The sequence below is a fragment of the Choloepus didactylus genome, chromosome 7 (assembly GCF_015220235.1).
Source record: "Choloepus didactylus isolate mChoDid1 chromosome 7, mChoDid1.pri, whole genome shotgun sequence".
Lineage (NCBI taxonomy): Eukaryota > Metazoa > Chordata > Mammalia > Pilosa > Megalonychidae > Choloepus > Choloepus didactylus.
Window position 1 is genome coordinate 128,401,150 of NC_051313.1, and position 20,887 is coordinate 128,422,036.

Below are 20,887 nucleotides of genomic sequence, written 5' to 3' on the forward strand. Positions count from 1 at the left end.
GCCTTGCTTTACCCGGATATAGACCCAGTGGGAGTGCGGCATAGAGGAGATATTTGCAACCTACAGATAGGACTCACAACAGCTGAAAGAGAAAAATTAAGCTTGTTGTTTCTAGTTATGCCACAAAAAGTGACAGAAAATGTTAATTGGGCAATTATGGAAGGGAGTTGAGGATGGGAAGGAACTAATTCATGAAATAGGAAAAATCATATCAAATCTTTATCCAAAAATATGCAAATCTCAGTACAGTGTACCTCAGGCCTAAGTAAAAGCATCCAGTAGTTCAGGTTTATATTAGCCTCATCCCACCACCATTTCCAGTCTGGGCCCTTTTTGCATCATGCTCTGAGGTGCTCTGAAATTCTCCCACCGGAAGAAATAATAATGAGAATTTTCATGTATCATCTTAATTCTTGTAAAAAGCCTCTGACAGAGGTTTAATATTAGACCCACTTGCCAGATGAGGACACTGCCCAAGTTCACACTAAGTAGAAGGACCAGGATTCAAAGCCAGGCAGTGACTCTGCACCTGTGCTCCTCTCCTTCATTCACTGTGCATCGTTAGTAACATAAAATGGGTCATGGTTAACCCTAAATAACAAATCTGTGAAGGTGGGATTTCAGACACCGTGCTACCTGGTATGGGAAGATACGTGGAGTTTGGAGAAGGAAGAGGACATTTTTGTGGCCATTTGGTTGAACCGGTTGTCTTCTGTCTTCAGAGAAGATCTCTGGTATAAATAAGGCCCTGAGTCTAAACCAGTCATTAAAATGTGTTAAAAGAAAAACTTTTTATGCAATTTAAGATTTCTTGGCTTTATTGAGTGATTCATGAACCAGGCAGCATCCCATTCAGAAAGTAGAAGGGAGCTCCACGGAGGGGTAGAAAGGGGAAACATACAGGACAAACCTGGAAGGCCATAAGGAAATGTTCTGATTGGTTGACATTGTTTCCATTTTACATAGGGGGTCCCTCCTGGAAACACCCAATGCAGGTGGCCTTTTTATTTTACTTAACACGTGTTATATATTTATATATCCATGTGATATTACATGTGTGTATGTATGAATAAAAGACGGGCTTTCAGTGAATTATAGACTTTTAACACTTTAAAGCAAAATCAAAATCAAAATATCAAAAACCAAGAAATTCAGGCTCAGAGAGGTTAAGAGATATGCCAAAGACACAGCTTAACAAAAATATTCCTGAAACTGCAATCAACAGGTCTGGAAAACAGAGCATGTAGAAGGTGAAACACTTGCTCACATTGATAATACGGTTTTTTTTAAAGCACTTTTCACTTTAAAGGTTTTTCTTGCTTGTGTTAATGAAGTATCAAAATCCCATTCTGGCAGTTGCAAGGAAGCTCTGATTCAATTCTCATAGCTCAACAGCCAGTTTGTTTTCTTCCACGAGCTCATTTCAAAATAAACAGTCAGCCCTGACTGACCTCGTGTTATCGATATGTCTGCAGAATTTTGACTGGCATTCAGAGTGGCAACCCCAAATCCACTGTTGATCACAAAGCTTTAGATTAACGAATGGAGGTGGGAAGGAAAGCTGCCTGGGCAGACTCTGAATAAACACTTCTCTTTTATTGAGATGCTGATGACTTCAGTTCTCAAAACATTTACGCATTGAATAATTAGGCTTTCAATAACATGATGTGTATAGGAACAACCAAAAATTCAGGATGCGAGCAGCCTTCCAACAGCAGCAATAGCTCCCCTCCCAACAAGGAAGCGCCAGTGGCTGGGCCTTGCTGTTTCCTTCCATCATTAAGATTTTCATCCAAGCTGGAAGGCGTTTATTACATATGTTTCCCCTGAGTTTTCTACTTGAACAGTAAAGTGTGAAACGATTGTGCTTTATTTCCATCTTGGAAATAAACATTAGGTCTTAATTTCCTCTGATGTTCCAGATACACCTTGCTCTTAAGTGAGGATTAAGTGTGGCTGGCCTTATGTTCGAAATTTCTTTGTTTTAAATTAAACACTTCTCTTTGTTATGATTTAAAAAGGAGTACATCTTCATTGTAGACCTTTTAGAACATCCAGAGAAGTTTCAAGCAAAATAATAGAAACCACTGATAATCCTATTACATTTTTTGGTGTGTTTTTTTTTCCTATATGTATATTCTGTATTATGGTTTTTTTTTCTTTTATCTTTACATTGTGAGCATTTTCTAGTATTATGTAGTCTTTGGCAAAAACATAATTTAAATGACTATATGATATTTCAAGGTACCATAATTTATTTAACTATTTCCTTATTGTCACATATTTGGTGTCAGCCATTTCTCTTTTACTATTATAAACAATGCCTTTGTGAGTACATTTGTACATATTCTTTTTTATTTTCTAGATGTGAAATTACTGCATTAACAGAGAGGAATATTTTTGAGATCCTTTTAGCATGTTGCCAATTTGCCCTCCATAAAGCCTATATCAGTTTACCATTCCTCTATTATTTACTGGCTATTAATGAGTTTGATGCTTTTCTAAGTTTATTATTCATGTATACTTCTCTTGCATATATTGCACGTTGCCCAGTTTTCTACTGTGCTGATCTTTTTCTTATTTATTTTCGATTATTTGGAAAAGTACTTTGTTAAAGAATAATTCCTATTCTCTGTTATACTTGCAGTAAATATTTCCTAATTCTTTATGTTTATTTGAACTGTTATAGTTTAAAAAGTAATGGTTTGGTAGAATTTCCAAATGAATATTTATATATAATAGCTTTATTGAGATATAATTCACATAACATACAGTTCACCAGTTTACTGTGTACATTTCAATGGTTTTCAGTGTATTTTATAGATTTACTTATTTTGGACATTTCATAAATAGAATCATACAATACATAGTCTTTTGGAACTTACTTCTTTCACTTAGCATAATGTTTTCAAGGTTCATCCATACTATCATGTATTTGAACTTCATTCCTTTTTATATCCATGGTATGGATAAACCGCATTTTATTTTTCCATTCATTAGTTGATGGACTTTTAGGTTGTTTCCAATTTTTGCCTATTATGAATATGCTTGACCATTCATGCATAAGTCTTTGTGTGCACATATGTTTTCATTTTCCTTGCTATATACCTAGGAGTGGAATTCCTGGGTCATACGGTAACTTTTATGGAACTGCCAAACTGTTTTCCAAAATGGCTGCACTATTATATTTTACATTTTTAACACTTTTATTTTAACCATCCTAGTGGATGTGAAATGGTATATAATTTTGGTTTTGATTTGCATTGCCCTAATGATTAATGATGTTCAGCATCTTTTCATGGGTTTATTGGTCATTCATACATCTTCTTTGGAGAAATATCTATTCAGATCAAATTAATATATTTTGACAGATACTTTCATTTTCTGTCCCTCCCTCCCTTCCTTCCTTTCTTGCTTTCTATCATTTATTCTTGAATCCATGCCATAAGGCAGTCCAAAGAGCATGAAGGTGACTATGACCTTCAACAGCTGAACAAACCCACTTCTAGCATGGGTACTGGTTCAAGATTCCATTAACAGATGTTTTCTGCCTATCTTTGTGGGATACATTGTTAAATCTCATCTTGCTGGGTTTGGTTCCACAAAGTAAGGATAATCATAAAAGTATGCCAAAAATTCTATGTTCATTATTTCTCCATTTTGATTCTCAACAAAACCCTTTGAGGTAGGAACAATGACCATGCTCATTTTGAAACTGAAGAATTTGAGATTTGGCAGTGTTAAATACTTGCTCAGTCACACCCATATTTGCTGATTTTGAAGTCCAAGCTCTTAGACAATTTGCCATATTGCCTCCTATGGCTGTGGATCCTGGTGCTCTCATCCAGTGGCATCACTTCCTACCTCCCCCACACCGCCACCCCCACTCCTGCCCTTCACCCCACCCTTAGCTTACTGATCTGCAAATCTGGTGAGTGTGGCCTCCATGGTTCCCTTTGGCTCAGAAGGTTTCAAATCACAGAGCTCTAATGGTTCCGTAGCTGCTTCCTCTAACCCTTCAACCAGAGCAGGTCTTTTTTGTCTGTTTTGTATACTGGGATTCCTTTTAAGAATTCATAGTGAGAAAAATAATGTTGCCAAAAATAAATTTGCAAATCCTTTATGCAACCTATTGATTAAAATATTGACAGGGCCAGTGATAGGGAGAGCCACAGCAGGTAGGATTCAGCTACCTGGTTAGGATTTATAACAAGCTGACCAGTCCCTATATCCAGCACATGTGTCCATCTCATGTGTCCATGAGAATATCCTAAGAGTACTTGCGGGTGACTCGCTGAATCTAGTACAACATGTCACCCTGATCTCCCTGATTTTTGTCTCCCTGACAAAGAAAGCAATAATATCAGGCTGGCTTGTTTTCAGTGAACCTATGTTGATGTTTGTGGCCAGTGTCCATTCTGGGAGAGGATGGAGCCTATGTTGAAATTGGTATTGAATATTCTGAGTGCCAGGCTCGCTGGTGGTCTTTGCTTCCTCTTCTAAGTCCCTTTGAATGTTCTCTTCAGTAGTCCATTTTAGTATTTTGTACAACCATCACCACCATCACAATAATGACAACAACAATAATACTATAGCTGGCTAGCATTGACTATATTCCAGGCACTATTCTAAGTGCTTTACATGGATTATCTATTCTATTTCTTACACCAGCACAGTGAGGTGATTGTTTTTATTATTCCCATTTTCAGATGGGGCACGTGGGGCTTAGAGAAGTTAAATGATTTGCCTGAGATCACACACTTAAGTTGGTGGAGGCACCAGAATTCAAACTCAGGCCGTCTGATTGCAAAATGCCTGCTCTTAATTACTATAAAACAGAAACTCAACTGAAATCTACCTTTTTTGCCACTTATTGAAATTTGCCACAATATTTCTCTGGCTTTCTCCCTGTTCCACAGTTCTTTACCCACAGTGACTCGGCAGTCTTTCAGTCTCTCTCAGCACAATGGGATGTTATTCACGGTTTGGCCTGGAGATTATAAACCGTTGACCTGTGGTTTCCCACATTTTCCAATAAAATTTTTGCTAAACATATTCTCAGTCTCTTCCCCCAAAAGATTCCTATTCAGTAGGCCTGGAAAGGGTAAAGCCTGAGGGATCTATGAAAAGTAGCCCAGCTGTCAGCCCTGTCTGGATCTTGCTCTTGCTTCCTAAAACCTGACCCTTCTGTTTTCAGCCTTGAACCAACCTGTATGCAGAATTTAGAACCTCTTTGAGTTTCTCGTAAATAATTTTCTACCCCACCCAAATTATTAGTGGGTGATGTGGACTTTACGGAAGACTTTGTAGGGAAGGAGTAAGAGGTTTATAATATATACGTCATTGTGTAAAAATCCTGATCAGATGTTTCTGTTTTTCTTGGTTTATTCTGTTCTTATTGATGACATGATATTTTGGTTTTGTCCTGCCTCCCCTTGACATGCAATACTCAGCCTCCTTAGCGCTTTCTTCCCCATTCCCAGACTTACCACAGACTCTTCAAAGTCCTCTTGCCACTCTTATAATATGCATTTGAACTCTGTCCCATCAATTCTCCTCAAATGTACATCCCCAGACCAGTTTATTCATTTATTCCACAAATATTTATTGAGCAGTTACCATGTGGGGCACTAGGGATAGAGCAGGGAACAGACAAGGTCCCTGGTCTCCTTGGTAGGGAAGGCAAATAATAAACACATAAACCAATAGATAATTTCATATTGTAAGAATAATGAGTGCTTTGAAGAAGATAAAACAGGGTAGTGGGGAAGAAAGAGACAGGGAGCAGTCCTGGATTGATGGGATAGGGTTCTGGGAAGATCTCTTGAGAAAATGGCATTTGCCTGAAATCTAAAAAATGAGTACCTGATCACATAGAGCTTGGAAGAGAAGAGCACGAGGTGGGCAAGGCATCATGTGCAAATGCCTGAGGTGGTGTGAGCTCAGTCGGTTAGAACAGAAATGGGGCCAGTACAGCCCAACAGAATGAGAGGCAGAATGGCAGGAGGTGAGGCTGGAAAAGGGCATGAAGAACCTTGTCAGGGAAATCCATCCTAGAAGTGGTCACCAGGGCTCATCCACCTTAGAGGGCAGCCCAGTGGCTTAGGGGGCACCTTGGCAATTTGAGTGTGCACTTGAGGGTCCCACCAGCCCTACTGCCCAAGTGACTCATGAAAATGCTCTCCCCAGGATATACAGTGAATAAAAAGTTCAACTCAGCAAGTCAAAAAACTTACCTGCTTTATTTTAATGTGCAACCAGAATGGAAAACCACTAATTTAGAGCTAAGTTTTTCAAAATTTAAGGGGTGTATGAATAACCTGGGGATCTTGTTCAGAGGCATATTGATTCTGTAGATCTGGGATGGACCCTCCAAGTGATGCAGATACTGCTGGTCCCTGAAACACTTTTGAATAGCAAGGACCTGGAGCAGTGGTCCTCCAAGTGGACCGACAGAACAGCATCCCTGGGGAGCATCACTGGGGAGCATGTACAAAATGCAAATTCCCAGGCACGTATAACTAAAATCCAAAGTGAAAATGGAGTTATTACTGGCTTTACAGAAATAAAAAGAATTAAAAAGGGGGTATATGGGGAAAAAATGTACCTATTGCAAACTATGGACTGTAGTTAACAGTGATATTTTAATACTCTTTCATCAACAGTAACAAATGTACTGCACCAATACTATGGGTCAATAATATGGGGAGATAAGGAATTTGGGAGGCTTAGGGTTTTCTTTTTTATCTTTATTTCTTTTCTGGAGTAATGAAAATGTTCTAAATTTGATCATGGGGATGTATGCACAACTATGTGATGATACTGTGAACCGGTGATTATATATTTTGGATGGTTTTTATGCTGTTTGAATATATCTCAATAAAATTGCATTAAAAAAGAGAACAAAAATTAAAAATAAATAATAAAATATAAAGTTAAAAAAAAGAGCGAGAATAGAAATTAAATAACTTGGATGAAATGGACAAATTCTGAGAAACACAGAAATTACCTAAATATACTCTAGAAGAAATAGAAAATCTCAACAGACCAAAAACAGGTAAAGAGCTTGAATCAGTAATGAAAAATCTCCCAAGAAGGAAAAGTCTAGGCCAGATTTCACTGGTGAAATTTACCAAATATTCAAAGAAGAGTTAACACCAATCTTCAAATGCTTCCAAACAAGTAAAGAGGAGGGAAAACTTCCTAATTCATTCTCTGAGGCCAGAATTTCCCTGATAACAAAGCCAGATAAAGAGATCAAGAGATAAGAAAATTAGAGATAAGAAAAGTATAAAACAATTATGAATATAGATGCAAAATTCCTAACCAAAAGAGTAGCAAGCTGAAGCCAACAGTACAGTAAAATGATTATACATCATGACCAAGTGAAGTTTATTCCAGGAATGCAAGAGTGGTTCCACATAAGAAAATCACTCAAGTCAATACACTGCATTAACACAGATAGTAAAGGAGAAAAAAAAAAAAGAAACGATGATCATCTCAATTGATGCTGAAAAAGCATTTGACAAAATCCAATATCGTGTCTTGATAAAAACATTGAGAAAAGTAGGAGTAGAAGGAAATGTTTTCAACATAAGTGCATGTATGAAAAACCCACAGTTGATATCATACGCAATGGTATGACTGAAAGCTTTCCCTCTGAAATCAGGAACAAGACAAGGATGCCCATTTTCTCTGTTGTTATTCAACATTGTACTAGACATTCTAGCCAGAGCAATTAGACAAGAAAAAGAAATAAAACCCGTCCAGATTGGAAAGGAAGAAGTAAAACTTTCTCTACTTACAGATGACATGATCCTATATAGAGAAAAATCAAACTAATCCACAAGAAAGCTACCAGAGCTAATAATTACACAAATTGATGGGGTACAAGGTCAACAGGCAAAAATCGGTGATATTTCTAGCCACCAACAATGAACAATACAAAAAGGAAATTAATAAAACATTTCCATTTATAATAGCACCTAGAAGAATAAAGTATCTAGGAATGAATACAACCAAAGATATAAAAGACTTGTACACTGAATGCTATAAAAGAATTGTTGAAAGAAATTAAAGAAGACCTAAATAAATGGAAAGACATCTGTGTTCATGGATTGAAATACTTAATATTGTTAAGAGGTCAGTGCTAGCCAAAGCAATTTTTATAATCCTGATAAAAATTCCAGCAGCTGTCCCCCTCCCCTTTTTTTTTTCAGAAATGGAAAAGCCAATCCTCAAATTCACACAGAATTGTTAAGGGCCCTGAATAACTAAAACAATATTGAAAAAAAAGAACAAAGTTTGAGGACTCACATTTCCTGATACAAAGTCTTACCACAAAGCTACAGTACTCAAAACAGTGTGATACTGGCATAAAGATGGACATATTGACCAATGGAATAGAACTGAGAGTCCAAAAATAAACCCTTGCTTCAATGGCCAAGTGATTTTTGACGAGGATGCCAAGTCGCTTCAGTGGAGAAAGAATAGTCTCTTCAACAAATGGTGCTGGGAAAACTGAATATCCACATACAAAAGAATAAAAAATGACCCCCGCCTCACACCATATACAAAAATTAACTTAAAATGGATTGATGACCTAAATATAATAACTAAAGGCCTAAAACTCTTAGAAGAAAACAGGAGAAAATCTCCAGGACCTTCCTTGTATTTGTTCGTGGATTCTTAGACATGACATCAAAAGCACAAGTAACAAAAGAAAAAAAAAAGGATAATTGGATTTCATCAAAAAGTTTTAAATTTGTGCATAAAAGGAGATTATAAAGAACATGAAAAGGCAACCTACAAAATGAGAGAAGATGTTTGGAGATTTATATCTGACAAAGGATTTGCATCCAGAATATATAAAGAACACTTACAACTGAACAGCAAAAAGAAAAACACCCCAGTTTAAAATTGGGCAAGGGACTTGAATAGACATTTCACCAAAGAAGATATACAAATGGCCAATTAGCAGATGAAAAGATGTTCAATATCATTAGCCATTAGGGAAATTCAAATCAAAACCACAATGAGTTGCCACTTCACACCCACTAGGGTGGCAATATTAAAAACATGGAAAATAACAAGTGTTGGTAAGGATGTGAAAAAATTGGGGCCCTTGTATTTTGCTGGTAGAAATGTAAAATGGTGCAGCCACTGTGGAAAACAGTTTGGTGGTTCTTTAAAAAGTTAAATATATGACAGAGCAATTCCACTATTAGGTATATACCCCAAGGAATTGAAAGCAGGGACTCTAACAGGTACTTGTACACCAATGCTTATAGCAGCATTAGTCAAAATAGCCAAAAAAAGGAAACAACCTAAGTGTTGTGCCCAAGAATAAACAAAACATAGTATATATGCATACAATGGAATATTACCTAATTATGAAAAGGAATGAAGTTCTGATACATGCAACAAACTGGATGAACCTTGAAATCATTATGCTAAGTCAAATAAGACACAAAATGAACAATTATAGTATGATTCCACTTATATGAAATACCTAGTTATCTCCAAATTCATAGACAGAAAGTAGATTATAGGTTACCTGGGGCTGACAGGGAGGGAGGAATGAGGGAGTTACTGCTTAATGGGTCAGAGTTTCTGTCTGAGGTAATGACAGCACAATATTGTAAATGTGGCTAATGGTACTGAACTGTACGCTTATGAATGGTTAAAGTTGCATTTTTGTTGTATATATATTACCACAATTAAAAAAATTTTTTTAATATTAAAAAATAATAAAAGAAGGAAACATGATGAAGTCTCGGGCTACACAGTGGTGGGGTATCAGAGGCAGAGCTTCTGGTATCCCAGTTCTTATCTCCATAGATGTGACCACCACTGTTTGTGGAAGCTGCATTTTTTTGTGTGTTAAATGGTAGTGACAGCTCCTTTTGGGGTCACAGGGATACGACGACTGCTCCCTGGACCTTCGCTGACCATGCTGTCCCGAGTGGTACTTTCTGCTGCCGCCACAGCAGCTCCCTCTCTGAAGAGTGCAGCCCTCCTAGGTCTAGGAGTATTACAAGCAGCAAGAATCTTTCATACAGGGCAGCCAGATTTTGCCCCTGTACCACTTCTTCCTGAATATGGAGGAAAAGTTCTCCTCAGGCTGATCCCTGAGGAATTCTTCCAGTTCCTTTATCCTAAAACCAGTGTCACAGGGCCCTGCATGCTCGGAACTGGGCTTATGCTGTATTTTCTATCCAAAGAAATATATATGATTACTCCAGAGACCTTCTCTACCTTATCAACAGTAGGGTTGCTCATCTATGTAATTAAAAAATATGGTGCGTCTATTGGACAATTTGCTGATAAACTCAATGGGCAAAAAATTGCCCAACTAGAAGAGGTGAAGCAGGCTTCCATCAAAAACATCCAAGATGCAATTGAGTTCGAGAAATCACAGCAGGTACTGGTGCAGAAGCGCCATTACTTTTTTGATGTCCAGAGGAATAACAATGCTATGGCCTTGGAGGTTTCTTACCGGGAATGGCTGCCTAGAGTATTCAAGGAGGTAAAGAATTGCCTCGACTACCAGATCTCTGTGCAGACTATGATGCATCGAAAGGTGCAAGAACACATGATAAACTGGGTGGAGAAGCACGTGGTGCAGAGCATCTCCACATGCCGGAAAAGGAGACAATTGCCAAATGCATTGCAGATCTACAGCTGCTTGCAAAGAAGGCTCAAGCACAACCAGTTCTGTAAATGCACCTATCCCAGTTGAGACAGCTAGAAACAGTTGACTGCCTAAATGGAAAATAGTTTATGTGACAAAATCTTTGTGTATTGCTGTCTACTGAAGTTGCAGTGTACCTTAACTAAAAATGAAAAGTTTGAATGTGGCATGGTAAGAGAATAAAACAATCTATTAGGCCAGTAAGATGTTTTTCATTCTTCTTACTCTGCATTTTCAATTGTTAATGATCACTTTTGAATAAGCAGTTTGCTTTTAAAGAAATTTGGTGCCTGAATAGAGATTATCAAATTATAGTTTCAAATTGTAATTAGGTGTGTATCATCTTGCAATAAAATGACAGCTGAAACAAACAAACAAAAAAATGGTAGTGGCAGCAGGGAGTTTTCACTGAAGCCTCCAAAGTGTTTGAGTATGGTATCTGATTGCATTGCATCCATTTCTGTCTTCTGGTCCTCCTGAAATTCTTAGGTCTACATGATATTGTTTAATAACGTCCCTTTCGGTAGAGTAGGAGCATGTTGGAAGTAAAATAGTTAGCTTAGGTTAGTTGTCTTTTTCTTACTCCCTTGTTATGGTCTCTTTGAAATGTTCTTTTATTGTATGTTTTTTTAATTTTTTTTATTTTTCATACAGTTGATTAAAAACAAAAAAAGTTAAAAAAAAAAAAACCAAGGAAAAAAATATGCAGAGCCCCCTTGAGTAGCTGGTGGAGAATGCAGGGATATTGGCCTGCCCCACCGCGATGGTTGCTAACATGCCCACAGACATAGGGGACTGGTGGTTTGATGGGTTGAGCCCTCTACCACAGGATTTGCCCTTGGGAAGACTGTTGCTGCAAAGGAGAGGCTAGGCCTCCCTATAACTGTGCCTAAGAGCCTCCTCCTGAATGCCTCTTTGTTGCTCAGATGTGGCCCTCTCTCTCTCTAGCTAAGCCAACTTGGCAGGTGAAATCACTGCCCTCCCCCCTGCATGGGAGCAGACACCCAGGGTAGTGAATCTCCCTGGCAACGTGGAATATGACTCTCGGGGAGGAATGTAGACCCGGCATCGTGGGATGGAGAACATCTTCTTGACCAGAAGGGGTATGTGAATGGAAATGAAATAAACTTCAGTGGCAGAGAAATTCCAAAAGGAGCCGAGAGGTCACTCTGGTGGGCACTCTTACGCACAATTTAGACAACCCTTTTTAGGTTCTAATGAATTGGGGTAGCTGGTGGTGGATACCTGAAACTATCAAACTACAACCCAGAACCCATGAATCTTGAAGACAGTTGTATAAAAATGTAGCTTATGAGGGGTGACAGTGGGATTGGGAAAGCCATAAGGACCACACTCCACTTTGTCTAGTTTATGGATGGATGAGTAGAAAAATAGGGGAAGGAAACAAACCAACAGACAAAGGTACCCAGTGTTCTTTTTTACTTCAATTGCTCTTTTTCACTTTAATTATTATTCTTGTTATTTTTGTGTGTGTGGTAATGAAGGTGTCAGGGACTGATTTAGGTGACGAATGTACAACTATGTAATGGTACTGTGAACAATCGAATGTACAATTTGTTTTGTATGACTGTGTGGTATGTGAATATATCTCAATAAAATGAATATGAAAAAAAAATATCCCTTTCTTTTTAGCCAGAAAAAAAATAAAAATAAAAATACCAAGCTTACAGGGCTATTTTGAGGATTAAATTAGGTCACAAATTATCTCACAGGAAAACAACTAATATGTGTTTGAATTCATCCAGTAACTTCTGCCCTAATGGAAGCTTTATGCCAGTTAGAAGAGGGGCCAATTATATGACATAAACAGATTTGTAAGTACAATTGAATCACCCAGGAAAAGTGTACAGTTATAGAATTCTGGAGTCCTGCCTCCCAGGGTCTGCCTGGCTTTTGCCCAGTTATGTGATTCCAATCACTTTCACCAGGTCTCAATTTCCTCATCAACAAAATGAAGGGGTTGGAGCAGATGGTTTCCAAGGTCCTGCTTCTTTCTACCACACTATGATACTGTGCCTGGTGGTGGTGGATAACATCTTCATCCTTTACACTGTACTTGGATGCTATTTTGGACCAAACTTCTCCGAAATCCTCTCTTCTTGTTCCTCATGTCTACACACCCACACACAGCCTCCCTCCAATTCACACCCCCAGAGCTTGTGAAAATGAGCTCACAGCCATTTCTCAAACCGCAGCACACTTCCTTCCTAGCCAGAGCTCTGAGAATGGGTTAGGCTCTGCTTGCTTTCTTTAAAGCCTCCTTAAAAACTGACTAGCCCCCCTAATTAGGTGCCCCTTATCAATGGGGAGACACCCCTTTTTTGTTCAGCTGCTTGAATGAATCTAGAGCCAAGAGGGAGGAAGGCTCTGTTTTTCCCCACCCTGCCTCCAGGCTATTTAGGTAATGGGTGGTCATGGAGAAAAGGGAACAGATCTAGGGTAGCTCTACCTCTCCAGAGCTCCTACCTCCCCTTGAAGGACTGTTCTGGGAAAAGAAACTAATTTCTCTGAACCTCCTACTGTGTGCCAAATCCTCCGCCTTTTAGTCCTCTTTGAGGGATAATGTCATAGGTGTGTATTTAATTAGATGCAATCTCTTTGCATGGCCAAGTCCAGAGGGAGCCAGGTATGGCACAGACCCTTCATTAGGCCCATCACTTATTCTTACCCTTATTCTTTTCCCTGGCTATTAATGTAGTTTCATCCAGCAATCCTGCAGCTTGGATCATGCCTTGCTCTCCATCCTCCTTTCCATTTAGACAGAAATAAACACAGGGATGAGTCTCCCATGTAATGTGACTTCATCATGCATAATTGTTTGAATGAAAACCTCTTGGTTGCATATCTGCACAATGCCAAAGATTACAGTGATTAAATCAATCAAGCACAATTTCATAGCCATCAAATGTATAATTTCCCAACTCGGCAGGGCCCCAACACGTGGCTTCCCAGCTGTCTAATACAGTAATCATAAACACAGTATTAAACAAAACATTTTGGGCTAGGATTGGGTAATTTAGTAAACTTAATACCATATTCATAAGGATGATGAGACTCAATAATGTTCTGTGAAAATTTTATATTATAATAATGAAATATCTGGTTCATGATTTCCCTGGTAGCGACTTACTTCAGTAGTTCAATTATGAAAAATACACTTCACTTCCCACTCCCCCAAGAAGTTGCTTCACTGAATGTTTTATTCCCAGAAAGAATAATTCAGTCAATTACATATGCACCTTAATTTTAGGCATGTGATAGCAAGGATTTTCATCTGCTGAGAAAGTTACTCCTAGGAACTAAGACTATCCGTTAAAGCCCTTTTGAAAGAACAGGCTCTATAAGAATATATTATTATTATTATTATACAAGGAGCTTTGCAAGATGCATTAGCTCTGGTTCTGCAGAAAGCTTGGCAACCTGTTCATCTGATTTTTTTTGTGCTGGTTTATGCTTCTGGGGGTCACAGGCTGAGATCGTGAGCATCATATTTAAAAACAAGGAGAGCCTCAGAAGGGAAACATCATTATGTACCCTCTGTTCCTTCTCTGTAGCTACAGGGAAGAAATCATACCAGAGCCAAAAGAGGGAGAAAAATGATTTACTCCCTTTTATGCTTTTCATCCAATCCCATTCTGGTATTCTATAAGAGGCAATCATTTAGTTTTCTGCTGTAGTTGATTTTGTGCAACTTTCAAAGTGCTCAGTTTATTTAGTTGTGATCATCTGAGGTCCTACAAATTTCTAGGGTTTGAAACCTTTGCAAGACAGAGGAAAATGAATTTATCCATAGTTGTGTCTACCATGTTATAATTTTGAAAGTTACTGATTGGGGTGGGGATGGGGCACGTGGAGGGGACTTCTGCGATGGCTGTCAAAGTGCAATGTCTAGACCTAGGTGGAAGTTACAATAGTGTTTGCTTTATAATAATCCATTAGCTCTACATTTGTTTGTGTGGTTTTCTCTGTGTTTCATTTTACAATAGAATGTTTGTTTGTTAAAAGAAGTCATTGATCTGCAAACAGTTTGCAAAAGAATTCTCCATCTTAATTGGACCACATGACCCAAAGACTTCTCCCTCTACTGTAGGCAAATTAATGGCCCTCCTAAAGACATCGTGTCCTAATCCCCAGGACCCATGAATATGTTTCATTACATGGCAAGGGAGAATTACAGTTGCATATAGAGGTAATGTTGCTAATCAGCTGACCTTGAGATGGGGATATTATCCTGAATTATCCAAGTGGCCCCAGTGTAATCATAAGGACCCTTAAATGTGTAAGAGGTAGGTAGAAGAGTCAGCATCAGAGTGATGCAGCTTGACAAAGACTCAACTGGACATTGCTAGTTTTGAAGATGGAAGGAGGCCACGAGCCAAGGAATGCAGGTAGCTCTAGAAACTAGAGAGATTCCAGAAGAAACAACCCTGCTGACATCTTTTAGCCTAGTGAGATCCATTTTGGAATTCTGACCTCCAGAACGTGTGATATAAGTTTGCATTGTTTTAAGCCACTAAATTTGCCATGTCACGTTATAGTAGCGATAGGAAACTAATACACCCTCTTTCTTGAAATGTAGCAGTGCTCACCAGTATACCACCAGTGCTTCTTTTTTTCTCTAAAGAGGGACTTCAGACTTGAGAAGGTTCTCTTCAACCTTAACAGAAACATTTACCAAAAGTTTTCTTATCCTATAGGACCATTCAACTCTTCCATAATTATTGGTGTTAAGTAGTAAATTTAAATATATGCAGTTGGATATGTATTTACCTTTTTCTCATTCATGTTGACCTTTAAAAAGTATTTCAGGTTTGTTCTTGTTTATTTTAGCACTCTGTTTTATTTTAATTTTTTGGTTATTTTTTTTTAATTGAAAGCAGGTAAAAATTAAATCTCCCATAATCTCATCATTAAAAAATGTATCTAAATTAAAATGTATATTTACACAGCAGACAAAACTCAGGGCCTGCAAGGTTTAATAGGGAATCCTCCCTCTTCCCAACTCCACTGCTACAAAGCTGGGACGCCAAAGTGTTCACCCTCAAGATAAGAACTAGAAATAAACTAGCTACTCCACCCCACCACTGGGGAATACATGGATCTATAGCAAACCTTGAAACTGAGAGGAAGAAGGAAAGAAGCTGATTATCTGGAACCAGAAGCTGGCTTACACAAAGGTTGGCAGAGTAGATTCACAGTACTTGGTCTGAAATACCTCATGTCAAGAATTCAATTTAGAAGAGTCCTACACTGATTGTAACCCTGGATACCTGGCAGAAACAAAGTTGTGAAGGAACCCATCCATGGCCAAAGCCTCAAACAATTACTGTGAGTAAAATTCCAAAAAATCAGTAGTTCAGTGATTTCTGGTAGGAATTAAGCACACATGGAAAGAAGGCATCTCATAGAATTAGCAGAAATTACAGGCAGTAGAGAAGATGCACAGGGAATTCAGATAACAAAATTATCAGACACTGACTATCAATGGCCATGTTTAATATGTTTAAAATTTGAAAATGTGTAAGAAAACAGAAACTATAGAGCACAACCAAACAAATTTGAAAAAAAACCAAATAGTACTTCTAGAAATGAAAAATATAATAGAAATTCAAAAATCACTGGATATGTTTAACAGCTGATGAGTTCACTGATGAAAACTGAATTAGTGAAGTGGAAAATAGATCTGAAGACGTTATCAAGAGTGCATCCAAGAGAGACAAAGAAATGGAAATGTGAAAGAGAAGTTAAACAACATGGAGGGAGTAAGACGGTCTAACATCCATTTAATAAAAATCCCAGAATAGGGCAAGATCATATCCAGACTATAGAGAGGACTCTCAAATCTTAAAATTAAGAAAAAGAAAACTCAATTAAAAATGAGCCAAAGATTTAAACAGGTACTTTACCAGATGATATACAGATGGGAAACAAACACTTGAAAAGATGTTCAACATCACAAGCCATTAGGAAAATGCAAGTTAATACCAAGATTGGATATCACTGCACATTCATTAGAACAGCCAAGACAAACAAACAAACAATAAAACAATAAAACAACAAATGCTGGTGAGGGTGCCAAGAAACTGGATCTCCTAAACATTTCTGGTGGGAATGTAAAATGGTACAGCTGCTCTGGAAACTGTTTTGACAGTTTCTTTGAAAACTAAACAAGTACTTGGCATACGACCCAGCAATCACACTCCTGGACATTTATCCCAGAAAAATTAAAATTTACATCCATAAAAAAACCTGTATGCAAATGTTCATAGCAGCTTTACTTTTAATAGCCAAGAAGAGTAAACAACCAAAATGTCCCTCAGTAGGTGAATGGCTAAACAAACTGTGGTCCATCCATATCACGGAATACTATTCAACAATAAAAAGGAAGGAGCTATTGATACACGAACAACTTGGGTGGATCTCAAGAGCATTACGCAGAGTGAAAACAGCCAATTTAACAGGTCGCATACTGTATGAGTCCATTTATGTAACATTACTGAAATGACAAAATTATAAGGATGGAGAACAAATTGGTGGTTGCCAGGGGTTAGGGATGTTGGGATAGTGGTGGGGGGTGGAGGAGGAGGGAGGGAAAGAGGTGCGTGTAACTATAAAGGGAAAGAGCAAAGGAGATCTTTTGTGATGATGGAATATATCTATATCTTGATTGTGGTGATGGTTACATGAATCTACACATGTTATAAAATACTGCTGACAGGGCGACGTAGGAATGAGACACGGACACAAAGCTAAGTGTTAAGGGAGCAGAGGGCCCACTGCCTCTAGGGCGAGTGGACGCCAATGCATCTTTGCTCCAGCTATTTATTAGAGCAGATCACGTGCATATGCTAACGGTACATCAGGTGTAGTTACATCAGGTGTGCACATCTTATTTACATCAGGAACGTCATAGTCACAAGACTTACATCAGGTGTATATCCTCATCATCATAGTCACAAGTTACACATCTTTACAGGGCAGGCCTGCATGGCATTCTATGCAGGCCTGCGGCTCAGCGTTCTAAGCCACCACCCCAGATATGCCTCAGGGAGCATGGAAAACTCAGTTTCCCACAGTAAAATGGCATAGACACTATACACACATGTATCAATTTCAATTTCCTGGTTTTGATAATGTGCTCTAGTTATATAAAATGTAACCATTGGGGTTAATTGGATGAAAGCTGCACAGGACCTGTTTTTACTATTTTTTGCAACTTCTGGTGCATCTATAATTATTTCCAAAAAAAAAAAATAGTTAAAAAAAACAAACATAAGATATGGGAATTTTCCACAAGAGATGAAAGACACAGATTTTATCCAGGAAGTCAAATGAAACCCAAAGAGGATTAATACGCACACACACACACATACACATACATACCCCTTTCTAAAAATTGAAATAGGTTTGTGCTATACATAATTCTGTAGCTTGCTTTTTCTTTTAACTGTGAAAATTCCATGAGAGATCTTATTTATCCTTGTATTCCCAGCAAAATGACTTACCATTAATAGGAAGCAAAAAATAATTTATGTACACATGTGTGTTTCATAAATGGCTGCATTGTATTCTATTTTATTTTACATTTATTCTTAGAACTCTTCTGGAAATTTGAGACTATACCAAAATTATTATGAAAAGAGTGAACATTATCTTTTCCTGTAGTTGCTAGGTATGAAGTATTTGCCTCTCTGGTAGTAGAGGTCTGAAAAGTGCCATCTAGAACAGGAGCTTTCTCCGATGAGATCTCCACAGACAATCAAAGAAAGGGTTAAATGCAGGAAGGCTAAATAATTCAGCTCAAGTTCTCTCCATCTGGCCTCAATCAAAACAAAGATATTTTGAGTCATTCTTCAGTTTCCAGACCACTGAATCCCAAGTGAGACCTCAAGCAAACTCAGCTGTTGACTTTCTGATATCGCTACTGAAAATGCACAGATTGTATGTCATTTCCTAAATTATGAGATTTCATAGGACTAATATGGCCAGGAATATTTCTCACCCTTTTAACAGCAATCTAAACCTCCTGTTTTAGCTAAACATTACTCCTTTTCAAATGCTCATCTTTATTACAGTAAACAAACAGCAACTTTCTTTTCTCCCACCTCTCTCAGGAGATATGTATTTCCATAAAACCAAGTAAAAAGATGGACTATCAAGGAACGGTACACATTCTTAAGATCAGCTGCATCCTTGTACTGATGACTATACCTCTCAGAATGTTTGGTAGATTAGTTAACTGGTGATTGCTGAGTTCTTTAGAATCCACAGCTTTACATAGCCATAGCATTAAGTACCAGGATATACTTGTATATTAAACACTTTTAAATGGAGCTAATATTCTTCCCTTTCATTCCCACTGCTGGTGCCCTAGATCCAGGCCTCATCATCTCCTTCTGATTAGTCTCCTCTGCCACCTCTCCAAACCTTAATCTATATCACCCGAAGAGTCATCTGCTTAAAATAACTTTATACTTATCTCTACAGCAAGGCCTTCAATCGCCACATAAAACCTATAATTTTAAGCCCAAAGATCTTGAACAAGCAGCAAAGCAGTAAACTGAAAAGAACCCTGATTGCAAGATATTCTTCTTTTCCTTGCCCTGATGGTCAAGGTCAACACCACACATCCACCACAATCACATATCCCACTGCCACACCCCTACACAAACCCTCCACTCAAAGGCCAGTTAGCATAGTGGCTAACCCACGGGTCTGGAGCCAGCTGCCTGGGTGTGCACCCTGGCTCTGCCACTTGCTAGCTGTGAGACCTAGAGCAAGCTACTGTGCCTCTCTGTTCAGTTTCTTCCTCGATAAAATAGGATATTCAAAGTACTGACCTCACCGGGTTACTCTGTGGATTAAATGAGTCAGTATTTATAAAGTGCTCAGACACTTACTATGGTAAGCACAAAATAATTAGGGGCTTTTCTTAATGCTGGGTCCTCAGTACCGACAGTGCCCAGCACACAGAGAGGGAAACTGAGGCTTGGAGGAGTTAAGTGACTTGCCCCAAGCACACCGAGGTAGTTAAGAGTCCCAGTGGAATCCCAGTCTACCTTTTTTGACTTCAGAACCTGCCCTCTTGACTGCCACATTACACTGTGTCTGCCTCATTCCCCTGGCACAGTGTTTTTCACACAGCAGGGACTCCGTAAATATTGCTCAAATTGCTCACTGAAACGTCTTGAACCTTTTTCCTTCTGGCCCTTTTCACAGGCTGCTCCCCTTGCCTGGAATACTCACTGCCCCAACAACCATACCCCCAATCTCTTAATTCAAAATGTTCCAAAGAGTTTTCTTCCTTCTCTGAATTTTCATGGCACTTTTATCTGAGTGTAAAACTCATTGGCACTGATCATGGCCTGTCTTGTAACTTACTTATCTTTTTGAAGTGCCCTTGTTTCTCCAACAGCACTGGAAATCATTGAGGATGAACTGTTTGCCTTGGGGTTTTCTGTGTTTTCGGAAGGGATTAGCATGGTGCCTTGCCTAGAACAGGCTCTCCTTAATTGTTTGTTGATTGATAAATAGGAATAAAAGCAGCTAGAAATGGACAAAGTTATTCCCTAATTCCCACCACTGCCTCTTTTCCGGCTGCAGCCCATCCTGCCCTTCACTCTCATGGGTCTGAGGAGAGAAAGAGCTTGGAAACTGGAATTTAATACCATGTACCTCCCTTATTTTTCCTTGGCTTCTGTTCTTAAACCTGCTTCTTACAGTATAAAGGAGTATCTGAAAATGAGTTAACAAGATCCTTTTCTTGAGAGGCATTCCTTTTTTTTTCCTCCCTGAATTTGGAAACAACTGACACTTAGGCACAGAAGGTAGGAAGATCAAAATAAAAATCTCACCTGTCTTAGAGGAAATCAGATACATTTCCAATGCTGACAAAGGCCAGGTTGGAAAGGGTCATTTAGGTATTTTGGCCAAGTGATGGGCTAATCCTGAACCCCAGAATTAGGCAGACTTCACAGCCAGTCATAAGCAGCACTGGGCAACAACAGGCCTCCCCCAGGGGACTTTGTCCCAATACAAATTAGTGTGTGGAGGAACAGAGAACATGCAGGCAGAACTGGCTCCAAAACAGAGAGGAAGGGGCTGATTGGAGCCTGTTCAGAGCCTTCTTCACGAAGTCACCCATCGGTTAAGTCACCATTCCTCCAATGAGGA

The 20,887-nt window shown here is 38.7% G+C and overlaps 1 pseudogene; it reads left to right on the forward strand.

Annotated features, from left to right (window-relative positions):
- Nucleotides 1-9,952: 9,952 nt before the first annotated feature.
- LOC119539210 lies at nt 9,953-10,885 on the forward strand (annotated as a pseudogene).
- The last annotated feature ends 10,002 nt before the right edge of the window (nt 10,886-20,887 follow it).